We start from the raw sequence: 17,488 nt of genomic DNA, 5'->3' as shown, positions 1-17,488 counted from the left end.
GCATGTAATGTTCAGTGCATGAGAGAAGAAGGGGACAGAAGGTAAACACACAAATGATCTTTTGAGATTCAAAAGGAAAGCTGTATACAGCCTGCTTGTGTATGGATGTATTTTCTATGTGTGGACATATTGTACATCAATCTACTTCCTGTTTTGGTGGCCATTTTGTTTGTTTATAAACAAACTTTTTAAAACTGTTTTTGACTACTTTTAATGCGGCGGGGAGCGGCGAAATTGTGACAGAGGGTAATAGGAGATATCCCCTAACGCACTGGTATGTTTACTTTTGTGCGATTTTAACAATACAGATTCTCTTTAACAGGAAGAATAAGAAAAAAACCGGAAAAATGCATTATTTCTCAGTTTTCAGCCATTATAGTTTTAAAATAATACATGCCCCCATAATTAAAACTCACGTATTGTATTTGCCCATATGTCCCGGTTATTACACCGTTAAAATTATGTCCCTATCACAATGTATGGCGACAATATTTTATTTGGAAATAAAGGTGCATTTTTTCCGTTTTGCATCCATCACTATTTACAAGTTTAAAATAAAAAAAATATAGAAATATTTCATCTTTACATTGATATTTAAAAAGTTTAGACCGTTAGGTAAATATTTACATGTTTTTTTTTTATTGTAATGTTTTTTGTTTTTTTTTATATTAAACATTTTATTTGGGTAGTTTTGGGAGGGTGGGAGGTAAACAATAGGTTTATAATGTGAATGTGTGTTGATTTTCATTTTTTTTAACTTTTAGTTGTAGTATTACTTTTTGGCCACAAGATGGCGGCCATGAGTTTGTTTACATGACGTCACTCTAAGCGTAACACACGCTTAGAGCGACGCATGGGGGAGGTAACAGCCAGAAAAGGCACAGCTTCCGAGAGAAGCTGTCGCTTTTTCAGCGGGGGAGAGGAATCAGTGATCGGGCACCATAGCCCGATTCACTGATTGCCTGGCTAACGCTCCCGCGATCGGCCGCGGGAGCGCGCATGGTTCCTGGACGTAGTTTCTACGTCCAGGAACCAAAATAGGTTAAAGAGAAACCATAACAAAGAATTGAAATTCATCCCAATCAGTAGCGGATACCCCCTTTCCCATTAGAAATCTATTCCTTTTAACAAATGGATCATCAGGGGGCTCTGTATGGCTGAAATTGTGGTGAACCCTCTCCAAAGTGTGATGTCAGGACCATGGTCCTGACATCAAACTGTAAGAGCCTTGTTGCATTGAGGGAAATAACATCTATTTACAGCTGTTTCCAACTGCCAAAAAAAAAAAAATCAAGCAGCATCTCCTTCCACTGACATCCCCTGCCAGCAGTAAAAATGTTACCATGTGATAAATGTCAGAATGTAAATCAGGGAGAGGAAAGCTTTTACAATGGTCAAACACTGATTAAATCATTTATACATAATTATTGTAAAAATGAAGCACTTTTTTTATTACAAAAGAGCACTAGAAAAGGTGGATCAAGTGCAAGTCAGATGGATCACCGAATCTTTATACACATAATACAGCAATAATGAAAAATGCAATAAGTTTTGTGTAACAAAAAGAGAACAGGTCTGAGTTTTTACCATTACACATCATGCATTTTCCTGAGAGAAAGTAGAAAATTTACAAACCCGATCCTGTTCCAAATAACTTGTCTATATATCTTATCTAAAGTTTAGATAGTTTACACTGCATATCTATCTGCAAACAGCTTCAACAGAATATGATTATTTTTTCCTGTGATACAATGACAGCGGCCATGTTCTGTTTGTCACATTGTCACAGGCTGAGGGCTGGAGATGCTATCAGCTTGCCTGTGTGTAGATTCAGTCCCCTATCCTCCCCCCTCCTCCCCTCTGCCTCGGAAATTAATGGCTAGTAACCTCCTCCTGCCCAGACTGAGCTCCCATAAGCCCTTGCTACAGTGCCAAAGCACTCTGAAGCTGTGGGCGAGGCTTGTTAGTTTATAGGGAATTGGAGTATTAAAACAAAACAAAACAAAAAAAAGTATTTGGCTTGAGGAATGCCCTATAAACTATATGAAAGGAACACAATTATGCAATGAGTAAAAGTTTATCTCTGATCCACTTTAAATCAAAATCAACAACCTCCAGAGTATCAAGCCACTTGCTCCGAATACCCTCAAACTGATTTGCATTACCCCTATGCAGATGTTTATTACATTCTTTTCACTGGATTTCCTCTAACTGCCACCTTCCACAGATCTATAGTGAGACCATTGTGTTTTATCCACACTTTAGTCTGTTTCTTTCCTTGTATAGTAACACAATAATTGCCGCAGGTATTGTGCAGAAGTTCCACCAGATCAACCATCCAATAGAATGGAGGGGCAGGTTAGGAAAGGCACGTTACACTAGCTAGTTGTAAGAAAGGTACTCTACAGTCAAGTCAGCCCCATCCGTATAGTTAAAGGACCTCTGTCGCAAAAATCTTAAAATTCATATAAACATATACAAATAAGAAGTACATTTCTTCCGGAGTTAAATGAGCCATAAAATTACCTTTCTCCTATGTTTCTGTCACTTACAGTGAGTAGTAGAATTCTGACATTACCGACTTTTGGACTAGCCCATCTTCTCATGGGTATTTTAAAAGCACTTAGTGAATGGCAGATGTTCCGTCCTACTGCCACAAAAGTGTACGGTGAGCAGGGAGGCTGTCCAGCATCATTGTATAAATCCATGCAGAGAATCCCCTGTGGAGAGATGGACTAGCCCAAAATCTGTCGGTAATGTCAGATTTCTACTACCTACTGTAAGTGACAGCAACATAGGAGAGAAGGCATTCATGGATAATTTTACTTTGGAAGAAATGTTCTACTTAACTGTATGTGTTTTAAATGTTAAGATTTTCGTGACAGTTCCTCTTTAAAGCTCTTTATTAGTTAAAAGGCAGCATGACAATCATTATAACCAGCGACAGCAGCGCTGTGTCGGTTGACAGACCTTTCTCAAGCTGTATACTATAGATTAGTGTGACACTAATCTATACAGCTTGAGAAAGGTCTGTCGACCAAAACAGAAACCGATGGTGCTGACTTGACTGTGGAGGTGCCTGAAAATTTGTATGCACTGACTTCAGTTTAAGGTCGACTCAAGCTGGGCTGTATATTCTCCACAAACCTGCTTACTGAACCATTCAATAGCCCCAGCAACACCACTCTGGGTGAACAGACTACGGGCTTGATTCACTAAGCTGTGCTGCTACAGCAGTGCAGCTTAATGACAGCAGGGAGTGTTATAATCCCCTGCACATGCTATGCAGCCATAGCGTGCGCTGTTAAATTACGCTGGGCTCAGATAGTTTAAAGAGCGCTTTGTTACACTTAACGAGTGCACCACTGAACCCGCCCGGAGCCCGGCGGGTCCAGTAGCTTCAAAGTACGATATTCCTGCACTTTGATTGGCCCTGTGGGCTGCCTGTCACTTGACAGTCAGTCTATTGGGCCAATCAAAGTGCAGGAATATCGTACTTTAAAGCTACTGGACCAGCCGGGCTCCGGGCGGGTTAGTGGAGCACTCATTAAGTGTACCGAAGCGCTCTTAAAACTATCTGAGCCCAGTCTAATTTAATAGCGCACGCTATGGATGCATAGCATGTGCAGGGGCTTATAGGGACTGGCGGAGGGAGGGAAGGGAATAAAAAAAAAAAAAAATAGTAACATTATAAAAAAAAAAAATGCTTTTGCATTGCTGTGCAATGTGACATCTTCCACCAATGGTGGCACCAGGATTCTGAGGCTCTAAAGCTTCCTGGATATGTGCATATCTGACCAGTCTAGTAGTGGTCAGAGATATCTAGAGAGTCTTTTCACAGAAGGGTGCTTATGGTGGAGGACATTATCGTGTATGATTGGACATACTGATAATAAAGGAAAAGAAGCGATGAGAGTCTGACCAATAATGAACTTGCATTTAAAGGGTCTTCTTTTAACCACCTGAGGGACCGTGGGCTTTACCCCCCTTAAGGACCAGACCCTTTTTTTCCATTCAGACCACTGCAGCTTTCACGGTTTATTGCTCGCTCGTACAACCTACCACCTAAATGAATTTTGGCTCCTTTTCTTGTCACTAATAAAGCTTTCTTTTGGTGCTATTTGATTGCTGCTGCGATTTTTACTTTTTATTATATTCATCAAAAAAGACATGAATTTTGTCAAAAAAATGATTTTTTTAACTTTCTGTGCTGACATTTTTCAAATAAAGTAAAATTTCTGTATACATGCAGCACAAAAATGTGGACAAACATGTTTTTGATTAAAAAAAACCCATTCAGCTTATATTTATTGGTTTGGATAAAAGTTATAGCGTTTACAAACTATGGTGCAAAAAGTGAATTTTCCCATTTTCAAGCATCTCTGACTTTTCTGACCACCTGTCATGTTTCATGAGGGGCTAGAATTCCAGGATAGTAGAAATACCCCCCAAATGACCCCATTTTGGAAAGAAGACATCCCAAATTATTCACTCAGAGGCATAGTGAGTTCATAGAAGATATTATTTTTTGTCACAAGGTAGCGGAAAATGACAGTTTGTGACAAGAAAAAAAAAAGTTTCCATTTCTGCTAACTTGTGACAAAAAAAAATGAAATCTGCCACGGACTCACCATGCCCCTCTCTGAATACCTTGAAGTGTCTACTTTCCAAAATGGGGTCATTTGTGGGGTGTGTTTACTGTCCTCGCATGTTGGGGGGGTGCTAATTTGTAAGCACCCCTGTAAAGCCTAAAGGTGCTCATTGGACTTTGGGCCCCTTAGCGCAGTTAGGCTGCAAAAAAGTGCCACACATGTGGTATTGGCGTACTCAGGAGAAGTAGTATAATGTGTTTTGAGGTGTATTTTTACACATACCCATGCTGGGTGGGAGAAATATCTCTGTAAATGACAATAATTTGATTTTCTTTTTTTTACACACAATTGTCCATTTACAGAGATATTTCTCCCACTCAGCATGGGTATGTGTAAAAATACACCCCAAAACACATTATACTACTTCTCCTGAGTACGGCGATACCACATTGTTGGCACTTTTTTGCACCCTAACTGCGCTAAGGGGCCCAAAGTCCAATGAGTACCTTTAGGATTTCACAGGTCATTTTGCGACATTTGGTTTCAAGACTACTACTCACGGTTTAGGGCCCCTAAAATGCCAGGGCAGTATAGGAACCTCACTAATGACCCCATTTTAGAAAGAAGACACCCCAAGGTATTCCGTTAGGAGTATGGTGAGTTCATAGAAGATTTTTTTTTCTGTCACAAGTTAGCGGAAATTGAGTTTAATTGTTTTTTTTCACAAAGTGTCATTTTCCGCTAATTTGTGACAAAAAATAAAATCTTCTATGAACTCACCATACTCCTAACGGAATACCTTTGGGTGTCTTCTTTCTAGAATGGTGTCATTTGTGGGGTTCCTATACTGCCCTGGCATTTTAGGGGCCCTAAACCGTGAGGAGTAGTCTTGAAACCAAATGTCGCAAAATGACCTGTGAAATCCTAAAGGTACTCGTTGGACTTTGGGCCCCTTAGCGCAGTTAGGGTGTAAAAAAGTGCCACACACGTGGTACCGCCGTACTCAGGAGAAGTAGTATAATGTGTTTTGTGGTGTATTTTTACACATACCCATGCTGGGTGGGAGAAATATCTCTGTAAATGACAATTGTTTGATTTTTTTTACACACAATTGTCCATTTACAGAGATATTTCTCCCACTCAGCATGGGTATGTGTAAAAATACACCCCAAAACACATTATACTACTTCTCCTGAGTACGGCGATACCACATGTGTGGCACTTTTTTGCACCCTAACTGCGCTAAGGGGCCCAAAGTTCAATGAGTACCTTTAGGATTTCACAGGTCATTTTTGTTTCAAGACTACTCCTCACAGTTTAGGGCCCCTAAAATGCCAGGGCAGTATAGGAACCCCACAAGTGACCCCATTTTAGAAAGAAGACACTCCAAGGTATTCCGTTAGGTGTATGGTGAGTTCATAGAAGATTTAATTTTTTGTCACAAGTTAGTGAAAAATGACACTTTGTGAAAAAAAAAAAAAAACATTAAAAATCAATTTCCGCTAACTTTTGACAAAAAAATAAAATCTTCTATGAACTCGTCATACACCAGGGGGCAGTTTACAGATAGTGACAGGGAGTGATTGATGGGTGATTAGGGGGGTGACTGGGTGCAAACAGTGGTCTGGGGGGGTCTGAGGGGTGCTGTGGGCGATCAGGGGGCAGGGGGGGGGGGGGAATCAGTGTGCTTGGGTGCAGACTAGGGTGGCTGCAGCCTGCCCTGGTGGTCCCTCGGACACTGGGACCACCAGGGCAGGAGGCAGCCTGTATAATACACATTGTATACATTACATTATATTATACACTTTGCATGCGGCGATCCGGGTGCTAGTAACCCGCCAGCGCTTCCGAACGGCCGGCGGGTTACAGCGCGGGGGGGGCGGAGCCAGTCCCCGGCGGAGGATCGCGTCACGAATGACGCGATCGCTCCGCCCATGCCCGTACAAGGACCGCCGCCAATTGTATATGCGGCGGTCCTTGCGGGATCCACTTCCCGGCTGCCATTTGTACATGCGGCGGTCGGGAAGTGGTTAAGGATGGGCGCTTAACAATTGATATTGCTAATTTTGCTTACTTAGCGCGAGCATGGTCGTTCACGAACGGAAGAGGGGAAGAAAACCAAACCCTCAGTTCCACCTACCTGATATTGATGAGGGAGGGTGGAATGCTCCTGTGTATATTCCTGGGAATAAAGAGGACCCGTACATCTCTCTGGTGGGTTTCTGTTACTGGATCCATCTGTAGGAAACACACACATTGACTGAGTACATTAGTTCTTTGTGATTATTACATTATGGGGATCTAGAAAGAACATTTTGTTGTAAAGTAGATCTAGCTGCATTGTATAAAGAAGAAAATGTGTTCATATATAAGATATGTATATAGTGTAGAATTATTGTAAGAGGCCGGGCAGGACACTTCTGCAGCAGAATGAATAAATAGTACATGGCCTATCCCACTTCTCCCTGACTGGCTACACACATAATAATGTAACTTCCTCCCGGGTAATACAAAGGAATGTCAGCGGAATAGAACTGAATAAATGCATCATGTTAGCTTGCTAGTACTGAATGCTGTGACACATTCCTGGTTAGACAGTTAGCCGGGGCAGCACAATGCTATACTAGTCAGGATTCTCAATTCCCATTATTACACTCCAAGGAGCCATTCCCAGCCTGGAGGTGGTACCTTCCCCTGTGTTTCTAAGGGTTTTCTTTAGGCATTCTGGTTTCCTCATACATCCCAAAACCATACTGGTGGGATAAATGGTTTCCCCTGAAAACAGACCTTATACTATGGCCAGGGCATCAGCCTTTGACTGGGGTACACACAGGCATACACCAGGGTAATTACTGAGCTGCTTCAGGAGGTGGCGCTGTTCTCCTTCCTTATGCACCATGAGCCCTACAGGAGAACAAATGTTACCTCACTCATTCAGCTGCTCTTCCTGCAGATCTGTCCTGACACCTGGAAATACCATTCTTATCGGGAGATGCTGGATAATGTATGTGATGTATAAACAGGCAGAAGTGATCAGAGTAATAATGTGACCTGTATGGACAATTTATTGTTATTATTATGCACCAGTTTTTTCAATCTATGGGAAATACACAGACTTAATACATTGTATCTATGTGATTATCAGATGATGGGGGGTGATCTAGGTGGACCCTCCATACTGCTCTCTCCTTTACAAGAAATTAAAGTCTCCTCTTACCCGGTGATGTGAGGGGCGGCTGATTCTCCATCATGGTGTTCTTGTGTCCTTCTATATACTGCCACCCCTGCATGGGTAAATAGACAGGGACATCCTGACACCTTTTAGGAACCTGACACACTTAATGATACAATCACCACTCATTATTCTTACATATCATACATACATGTACAAATTCCAAAGCACCCCCCCAATTTGCCTGGCTGAGTAGCCAGATATGCCCCCAGTATAAGTAGCCAGATATGCCCCCCGATATAAGCACCCCCCTTCCCCAGAATAGATAGCTAGATGTGATGATGGAGGACACATGGGGAGAGTGTGGGGGGATACTAATAGGAGTACATTTGAAATCGGCGCCGGGAGACTTGGGTGCAGGATACAGCCGGTATATGGCTGATTCTGCTTCTGCACAAGTTCGCGCCGTTTTAATTACTATTCCCTCTCCAGGCGGCCATGGATAGTGGGGGAATGAAATAATTCGGCTTCCAGCGATTGCCGGAGGCCGAATTATTGTGTTTTTAAGCAACCTCGGCTCCGTCTTCTGACGGCGCCGACGTTACTCACTGAGCGCTGCAATAGGAGTGATTCCTATTATAGTCTAGAGGGACAGTTGGGAGCGATGCATTAGGGTGTGTATATAAGAAGATACAGGCGATATTTCCCTGGGTCAGGCAGTGATGATGGGGGACACATGGGGGAGTGTGGGGGATAATGATAGAAGCCCCCATTGCTGTGTGCAGATTGGCTCCTGGGAGGGAAATCACATTAGGGTGTGTATATAAGAAGATACAGGAGACATTTCCCTGGGTCAGGCAGTGATGATGGAGGACACATGGGGGGAGTGTGGGGGGGATAACGATAGAAGCCCCCATTGCTGTGTGCAGATTGGCTCCTAGGCAGGAAATCACATTAGGCATACCCCCCAACTTTTTGAGATGAGAAAGAGGGACACTTAAGCCACGCCCCTGCCACAACCATTATCACGGCCCCATCACAAACCTAGTCACGCATACCATAAAGATTTCATAAGAAAAATATGTTGTTTTATAATTCAAACCACACTGGTCCTTTCTATCCTGCTTAATTTTCCTTCTTTTTTAACCTTTTAAAATTAGCAATATACCGGTATCAATTTAAAGGATCAGAATAAAGTTTACAGTCAAACACATTTTTTAGAAGAGAAATATATATATTTACATAGAAAGAGGGACAAAGTCCTGAAAGAGGGACAAATGAGGAGGAAAGAGGGACAGGGCTCCGAAAGAGGGACAGTTGGGAGCGATGCATTAGGGTGTGTATATAAGAAGATACAGGCGATATTTCCCTGGGTCAGGCAGTGATGATGGGGGACACATGGGGGAGTGTGGGGGATAATGATAGAAGCCCCCATTGCTGTGTGCAGATTGGCTCCTGGGAGGGAAATCACATTAGGGTGAGTATATAAGAAGATACAGGAGACATTTCCCTGGGTCAGGCAGTGATGATTGAGGACACAAGGGGGAGTGTGGGGGGGCGGGGGGGGGGATAATGATAGAAGCCCCCATTGCTGTGTGCAGATTGGCTCCTGGGAAGGAGATCACATTAGGGTGAGTATATAAGAAGATACAGGAGACATTTCCCTGGGTCAGGCAGTGATGATGGAGGACACATGGGGGAGTGTGGGGGGATAATGATAGAAGCCCCCATTGCTGTGTGCAGATTGGCTCCTGGGAGGGAAATCACATTAGGGTGTGTACATAAGAGGATACAGGAGACATTCCCCTGGGTCAGGCAGGGGGGTCACGCAGAAGGGGACACAGGGCGATTACTGGCTGTAAATAAAAACTGAATTATGTTATTACCGCCTTCGCTGCAGCCCCAGCGTGTCCTGCTCTACTTCCGCTCCCTTCCCCCTACAAGTTCCGGTCTCGTGTTACAGTTGAGATCAGGTTTCCATCTTGTGGACGATACGGGAACTGCGGTTTCCAATACGATTCTTGTTACAGGTAGCACCATCTTGTGGTCAGTATCGTAACTGCTGCCTGGAGAACACCAACAATGCCGAAACAGCTGTATTGTTGCATGTTGAGTAGGTCGTATTTGCAATATTAATGGGCCACATATTCGACAAAAAGCCCGCTAAAGGTAGCCATACATCTAGCGATGTATGGGTACATTAAAGGTGGCCACACACCATACAATTTTTTAAATATCTTTTCAATTTAAGAATTGCAATCAATTTTTCTGACTGATTGTAACATTTCAAAAATATGACCAATGTACCACACACCTATGTTAAATTTTTTCCCCAATTATGATAAAAATGATTGGAAACTCTGACAAAATTGCTAGGGTGTGTATATTAACAAATTGGCAATCTACCACACACCATACAATTTTTTAAATATCTGTTCAATTTAAGAAATGCAATCAATTTTTCTGACTGATTGTAACATTTCAAAAATATGACCAATGTACCACACACACCTATGTTCAATTTTTTTCTCAATTATGATAAAAATGATTGGAAACTCAGAGAAAATTGCTAGGGTGTGTATATTAATAAATTAACAATCCAACACACACCATACAATCATTAGTGGAAATTGAAGAGAAATATCTGGCATTCCGGATCGATTTAAATCGAAAAAAACGGGAAATCCGATCGGATTTTTCAGTCGAATGAAAAAAATCTTTCAATTCTTTCGAGAGATACGATCGTTTTTATCGAATTACTGTAAAATCGGATCATTTTATTGTATCGTGTGTGGCCACCTTTAGAAAGGAGTGAAAAAAAATATCTGGCATTCCGGATCAATAAAAATCGAAGAAAACTGGAAATCCGATCAGATTTTTCAGTCGAATGAAAAAAAAGCTTTCGATTTTTTCGGGAGATCCAATCGTTTTTATCGAATTGCTGTAAAATCTGATCATTTTATAGTATGGTGTGTGGCCACCTTTAGAGGGATTGAAGAAAAATATCTGGCATTCCGGATCGATAAAAATCGAAGAAAATTATAAATCCGATCAGATTTTTCAGTCGAATGAAAAAAAAAAGCTTTCGATTTTTTGGGGAGATCCGATTGTTTTTATCGAATTGCTGTAAAATCGGAACATTTTATTGTATCGTGTGTGGCCACCTTTTGAGACCAATCTCTCTGTAATCGAATCTGAAAAGAGAGAGATCTGTCAGCTGCCTATACACCGCAGGCCGATTCCGGATCAATTTCATGCTGAAATCGATCCAGAATCGGCCCTGTGCGCTGAATCTGTCTGCCTCGCTGGCTGTAATGAAAAATATCCCCCCGGTGCCCAATGTAAGGTATACATTACCTGTCCACCACGTCGTGCGCTTGTCCACTGCTGGCTTCCGAGATTACTCTGTTTTGCATATCCACACGCCCCACATGGTTTCCTAGTAAGGGAAATACCTTGTATACCTTGCACAGGGCACCAGAGGGGGGGGGGGCATTTTTCATTAGGGGGGCAAGCGCCAGGATTTTCGCGCATTTGGCGATCGTTGCGAAATGGCACGCATTTCTGTTGCGCATCTGATTGAGCAAGTCGGCTCAACATCTTGCAACATGCACGAGTGAGAATGCGACCAATTTTCATCCGAAAATTGGTCGCATTGTCAGTCGGTCATGCTCCTGGCCACACCGATTTTTATCCAATTCAATTATAATAATCGAATCGGATGGTTGATCTGCCGCCAAGTTGCTCGACGTATGGCCACCTTAACTTTATTATAGCACATCCATAGCGACAAGAAAGCAGGTGGTAAATTAGCTACATGCAGACTTTGCAACTTAGCATCTGACATGTTTCCTAAACCCCCACCCACACACCACCACTCCCAACGTATCTGGCCGACGTGCACTGTTAAGCCTGTCCGCCGGCGCCGCTGGGCTGCTGGATTCCTCTCCTTCCTCCCTGTAGAGTTGTCTTGATGGCGTGTCACGTGATGCCCTGTTGCCACAGAGACATGACGCTGGGAGCGTTGATTAGGTGATTAGTGGTTCACCCACTCTTATCACGGCTCACAACTCTGCAGGGAGAGGAGAAAGGAATGCAGCCTGCAGTCTGCAGCCGGTTGGCCCGGGTTGCTTAAACTTTGCAGTACAGTCAGGTTCTACATTGGGGCCCCTCAAGCACTTAATACATAAAGTAAAAGTAGTAAAGTTAATCGCAGGAAGCAAAGTTGGATAATGTATGGCTACCTTTAGTCTCTTGTTGTGCTGCCTGTATGGGGTATGTGCCAACCCTTGTAACTTTAGTGATGTTTGCTGCCTGTTGCACTGAAGATTAGCTGATTTCACAGCAAAGATGCACTCTGCAAGGTCACTCTACCCCTTCCCTGTGCTCCCTTACCCATTGTACTGCTCACACCGCGGGAAGATTGGGGGCAGCCCGCCATCACTGAGCTTTCCCTATCCCTCTATCCTGATCTACGCTGAGTTTACTGGCTGCCTGGGATGATGTGCAAAAGCTGGTCACAGATGTCCTATATACAAACTGCTATTCTTATTCCTTACCAGCATTGGAGCTGGACTTCTTTGGCTATACCAGCCTGCATAGGTGACAAGGGGTTAATTAATGCTTTGGAAAGGAAGGCTACGTTTTTTTTTTTTTACATACAATTATTTACAAAAAATGCATAAACATCCCCTGCCCCCCTTTAAAATTTTCTTTGAACGGCAACTGTAGCGAGAGGTATGTGGAGGCTGACATATTTATTTCCTTTTAATCAATACCAGTTGCGTGGCAATACTGCTGGTCTATTTGGCTGCAGTAGTGTCTGAATCACACCAGAAACCAGCATTGAGATAATCTTGTCAGATCTGAAAATATTGTCAAAAACACCTGATTTGCTGCATGGGAAATGGAAGGGGTGTTGTGGCAATAAATAAACCAGGAGCCCAATGGTGCAGTAAGTCAGAACAATGGGGTTAAACTGACGAGATAAAAATAGTACTCACAAAAGGCGGGTTGCAAGGGGGCCACCAACCACAGGAAGCAGGTGGAGACAATGAACACGAATCCGCCTGGACCTCAATTTGGTCGCTCTCCTTAGAAAAAGGTGGCAGTAAACCACCCTGGTGAGAAACACGGGTATACTGTCTCATCTCCTGCAACAGGGGATGTTGAGGGGTGATGCTAAGCACAATTAAAGGGAAAGGAGGTGCCCTTATTTCAAACTGATTGTAATCTATTCTATATACATCCAGGGCGCCTCTTTTCCCTTTAATTTTGATCTGCTGCATGATTGTTCGGGGTCTATGGCTAAAAGTATTAGAGGCAGAGGATCAGCAGGATAGCCAGGCACCTTGTATTGTTTAAAAGGAAATAAATATGGCAGCCTCCATAGCCCACTTGTTACAGTTGTCCTTTAACGCCTTGTCACCCATGCAGGCTGGTATAGCCAGGATGACTACCTGTGTGGGGTTCCGCCACAGTGGCCCTACCAGCCCACTGAGTCCATGAAATGGGGGGCTCTGTAAGAGAGGGGGCGACAATGCCTCCCCCTCATCTACATTGTCCTTGTCGGTATTATGGACAAGGGGCTCTTCCCCACCTCCGGTGACCAGGAAGAGGTGAGGGGGGGGTTGCACAGAAATCCTGGGGGCTAATCTGGGAGCGCTCTTTAAACTCCTTGGCGGTAACCCCGAACGTAGGAGGTTTTCTCCGGCCCTGCTGGGCCGATTTGTTTAATTTTTTTTTTGCGCCGTGCCCCCCCCCCCCCCCCGTGCGCTGCCTGGCCAATCAGTGCCAGGCAGCGCTGAGTGGTGGTTCGGGACTCCCAATGACGTCCCGACGTCGGTGACGTCATCCCGCCCCGTCGCCATGGCGACGGGGAAGCCCTCCAGGAAATCCCGTTCTTTGAACGGGATTTCCTGATCGGAGATCACCGAAGGCGATCAAAGCGGGCGGGGGGATGCCGCTGAGCAGCGGCTATCATGTAGCGAGCCCTGGGCTCGCTACATGATATAATTAAAAAAAAAAAAAAAAACTGCTGCGCTGCCTCCTGGCGGATTTCTTTATATAAAAGACACGAATAAAGCTTTATTGGGAATAAAAAATTCTTTATTCTTCAGTTTTTCATCTGTCACTTCTTTCCTCTCCTTTTAATCTTGGTTGAAGGGTCAAAATCAGAGTGCTTCAATTATGTATGTGTGAGCAAATGGGGGATGAATGATTCTCTATAATTGAAATGTGTTTTTTTTAAAGAAACAGTACGCTTTTTAAAAAAATAGTACTATTTTAATGATTAAACCATTAAGATGATTTCATTTACATATTAATAAAAGAGATATTGGAGCTACAGGCTACCTAGCGCTATTCTCTTTTTTTATGGTATTTTCAAACTTGTCAATAAAATGCCTTTTAAATTATCAGCCAGCAAGAAAATACTGAAAACAGTTTTGATAGTACTTTTCCACTTCCTTTTTGGTACCTTTTAATTTGCAGTGCAGAAGAGTTATTCTAAAGAGAAGATCAGAAATTATCTTCTAGGAGAAAACTCAGGAGAAAAAGTTAATTGCACATGGACCAAGGCCTCTTAGCCTTACAAAAACACCTCTCTGATATTCTGTGCCTACAAAAATCTTGCTTTTTTTTTAAAAACTCTTACTTACACAGCACCCAACTGTCCCTCTTTCGGAGGGCAGTGCCTCTTTGGGAACCCAATCCCTCTGTCCTGCTTTCTTCCTCATTTGTCCCTCTTTCAGGGCTGATGTATGGATCTATGTAAATATATGTATTCTACTGAAAAATGTATTTAATTAACTCTAATCTATATTCCCATCCTTTAAATTTCTATATTTCTTATTTCCAAATGTTAGTATGAAGGAAAATGAACCAGGATAGGCAGGACCAGTGGGGTTTGATTTATAAAACATATTTTCTTATGAAATCTTTATGGTATGCCTGACTAGGGGTGTGCCAGGGGGTGTGGCATAGAGTTGGGCCGAACCTCTGATTTTAGGTTCGCGAACCGGGTTCGCGAACTTCCGCAGAAGGTTCGGTTCGCGTTAAAGTTCGCGAACCGCAATAGACTTCAATGGGGATACGAACTTTGAAAAAAAAAAATATGCTGGCCACAAAAGTGATGGAAAAGATGTTTCAAGGAGTCTAACACCTGGAGGGGGGCATGGCGGAGTGGGATACATGCCAAAAGTCCCGGGGAAAAATCTGGATTTGACGCAAAGCAGCGTTTTAAGGGCAGAAATCACATTGAATGCTAAATGACAGGCCTAAAGTGCTTTAAAACATCTTGCATGTGTATACATCAATCAGGGAGTGTAATTAAGGTACTGCTTCACACTGACACACCAAACTGTTCACTGAACAGAACAGGTATACAGTGGCGGGTTCACTGAACAGAACAGGTATGCAGTGGCAGGTTCACTGAACAGGTATACAGTGGCGGGTTCACTGAACAGAACAGGTATACAGTGGCGGGTTCACTGAACAGAACAGGTATGCAGTGGCAGGTTCACTGAACAGAACAGGTATGCAGTGGCGGGTTCACTGAACAGAACAGGTATGCAGTGGCGGGTTCACTGAACAGGTATGCAGTGGTGGGTTCACAGACAGTACAGGTATGCAGTGGTGGGTTCACAGAACAGGTATGCAGTGGTGGGTTCACAGTACAGGTATGCAGTGGTGGGTTCACAGAACAGGTATGCAGCCAGGGACAAGCTAAGCCTAACTAATCTTTCCCTGTGAGAGAGAGTGTGCAGCAGCTCGCCCTACTCTCACTAACGCAGGCACACGAGTGACCGTAATGGCCGCCGCTGCCTGCCTTTTATTAGGGGGGGAGTGGCTCCAGGGGCTAGTGTAGCCTAATTGGCTACACTGGGCCTGCTGACTGTGATGTAGAGGGTCAAAGTTGACCCTCATGGTGCATTATGGGGCGAACCGAACTACCGCAAAAGTTCGCCTGCGGGACGCGAACACGAACCACTGAAGTTCGCATGGAACCGTTCGCAGGCGAACCAATTGGCCCAACTCTAGTGTGGCAGAGACGTGGCTTAATTGTCCCTTTTTATCTCAAAAAGTTGGGAGGTATGTACTCATATTAAAGCGGACCTGAACTCAAAACTTCCTCTCTACTCTAAAATATACGCAACAGCATAATAACCTTTACAGAAAAACATTTCCTTGCTATAGCTTATAGAGCTCCTTCAGAGATGTGGCAATGTAGTTAATTCCTGGTTTGCCAGGAGCACAGAAATGGCTAACCTCCTGGGTTTTCATATTAGCTGTCAACTCAGCAGATAGCTGAGAGCTCAAACTACACCAGCACATTACTTGCTGATAAGGGAAAATTAGACAAGCTGTTCTCTAAACACATGCAGGGTGGACACACAGTGGATTTCTCTGTGTTTTCCATCTCTCCTATTTCTTAGCTGTACTACACATACAATCCATTATCTCATAAGTTTATTTTCACTTCAGATTCTCTTTAACTATGACTGATAGGCTAGATAAATCCTCTCCTATTCTGGATAGGTTAACTAGAAAACAGCATGCAATGCTGAATCAAACCTTGAAAGCAGAATTGCTGTCTGATGCTTGGTGGGAACTATATGGTAATAAGAAAAGCTGTAGCTATTATCTACCTTCACACAATTCTTATTTCAAGATCAAACATGCCTTAATGTCCAATGATCCCTCATCTTTCTTATTATATGCTAGGCACATCCACGTCACTTGGTCTGACCATGATATGGTATTAGTAGGTATGGTTCTTAGGCTGGATGAGTCACTGCTCCGAGATCCTAAATCCTTTTACAGTTGGCATAAGCATTAAAAGATTATGTTGATCTTAACGCTGGTCCTGAGGTCTTGCCGATGACGTGTTGGCTAGCCCACAAGACAGTGGTAGGTGGCAAATTTATCTAACTATCCTCAGCTAAAAACAAGATAATCTAGAATATAGACGTAAGGTGACCATACATCTTGTGATGTATGGGCAGATCAACCAAGAGACAGATCTCCCTCTTATGGAATCTAATCAGAGAGAGATCTGTTGCCTGCCCATAAACCGCAGGCTAATTCTTAATAGATTTCAGAATGACGTCTATCAGGAATCGGTGACATCCCTGCCACCTGTCTGGCCGCCTCCCAAACAGTGCCATGCAATGTCAAATCTCACCTATCCTGCTGCCTCCTCCACCATCACCCCTGCATCTGCCGTTATACCCAATGCCACCATGTGGTGGTGCATCTACCAAGTGGCATTTGTGCCACACGGGGGTGGCGGTGGAGGGGGCCTTGGAGTTGCAGTAGATTACACTTCAAGGACACCGGGGGGGATGCAACACATTTACATTTGGGGCAGTAAGGCAGGCGGAGTCCATTGCATTTGTCACAATATGAAACACCATTACTGCCACGCACCCGATGAACCATGTCAGACCATAATTTTCCAGATTCTCAACAGTTGATGCATTTGACCGATTTCAGCCGAATTCGATCAATGATCAGGTATGCTTGTTGTGGCAAGATTTCCATGAAATTCAATAGTCGATCGGACCGCAAAATCTCCAGACGTATGGGCACCTTTGCAGCCTTAAACCAAGTCAACCCCACAAGGTTTTTGGCTACACAGATCCAAGATACTTCTTACGGCTGTGCTTAGCAGTAGGAAAAAAAAAACGCAAACTGCAGCAAAAACTGAGACTGAAACCATAAG

At 43.4% G+C, this 17,488-nt stretch overlaps 1 pseudogene; it reads right to left on the bottom strand.

Moving 5' to 3' along the window:
• Positions 1-9,694, bottom strand: part of LOC137537035 (zinc finger protein 721-like) — a 97,359-nt pseudogene extending 87,665 nt beyond the window's left edge.
• Between the last annotated feature and the right edge of the window lie 7,794 nt (positions 9,695-17,488).

Source organism: Hyperolius riggenbachi, chromosome 10 (genome assembly GCF_040937935.1).
Source record: "Hyperolius riggenbachi isolate aHypRig1 chromosome 10, aHypRig1.pri, whole genome shotgun sequence".
NCBI classification, from domain to species: Eukaryota; Metazoa; Chordata; class Amphibia; order Anura; family Hyperoliidae; genus Hyperolius; species Hyperolius riggenbachi.
Note: the sequence above shows the minus strand (reverse complement) of the source record. Positions and strands in the feature narration are given on the sequence as shown.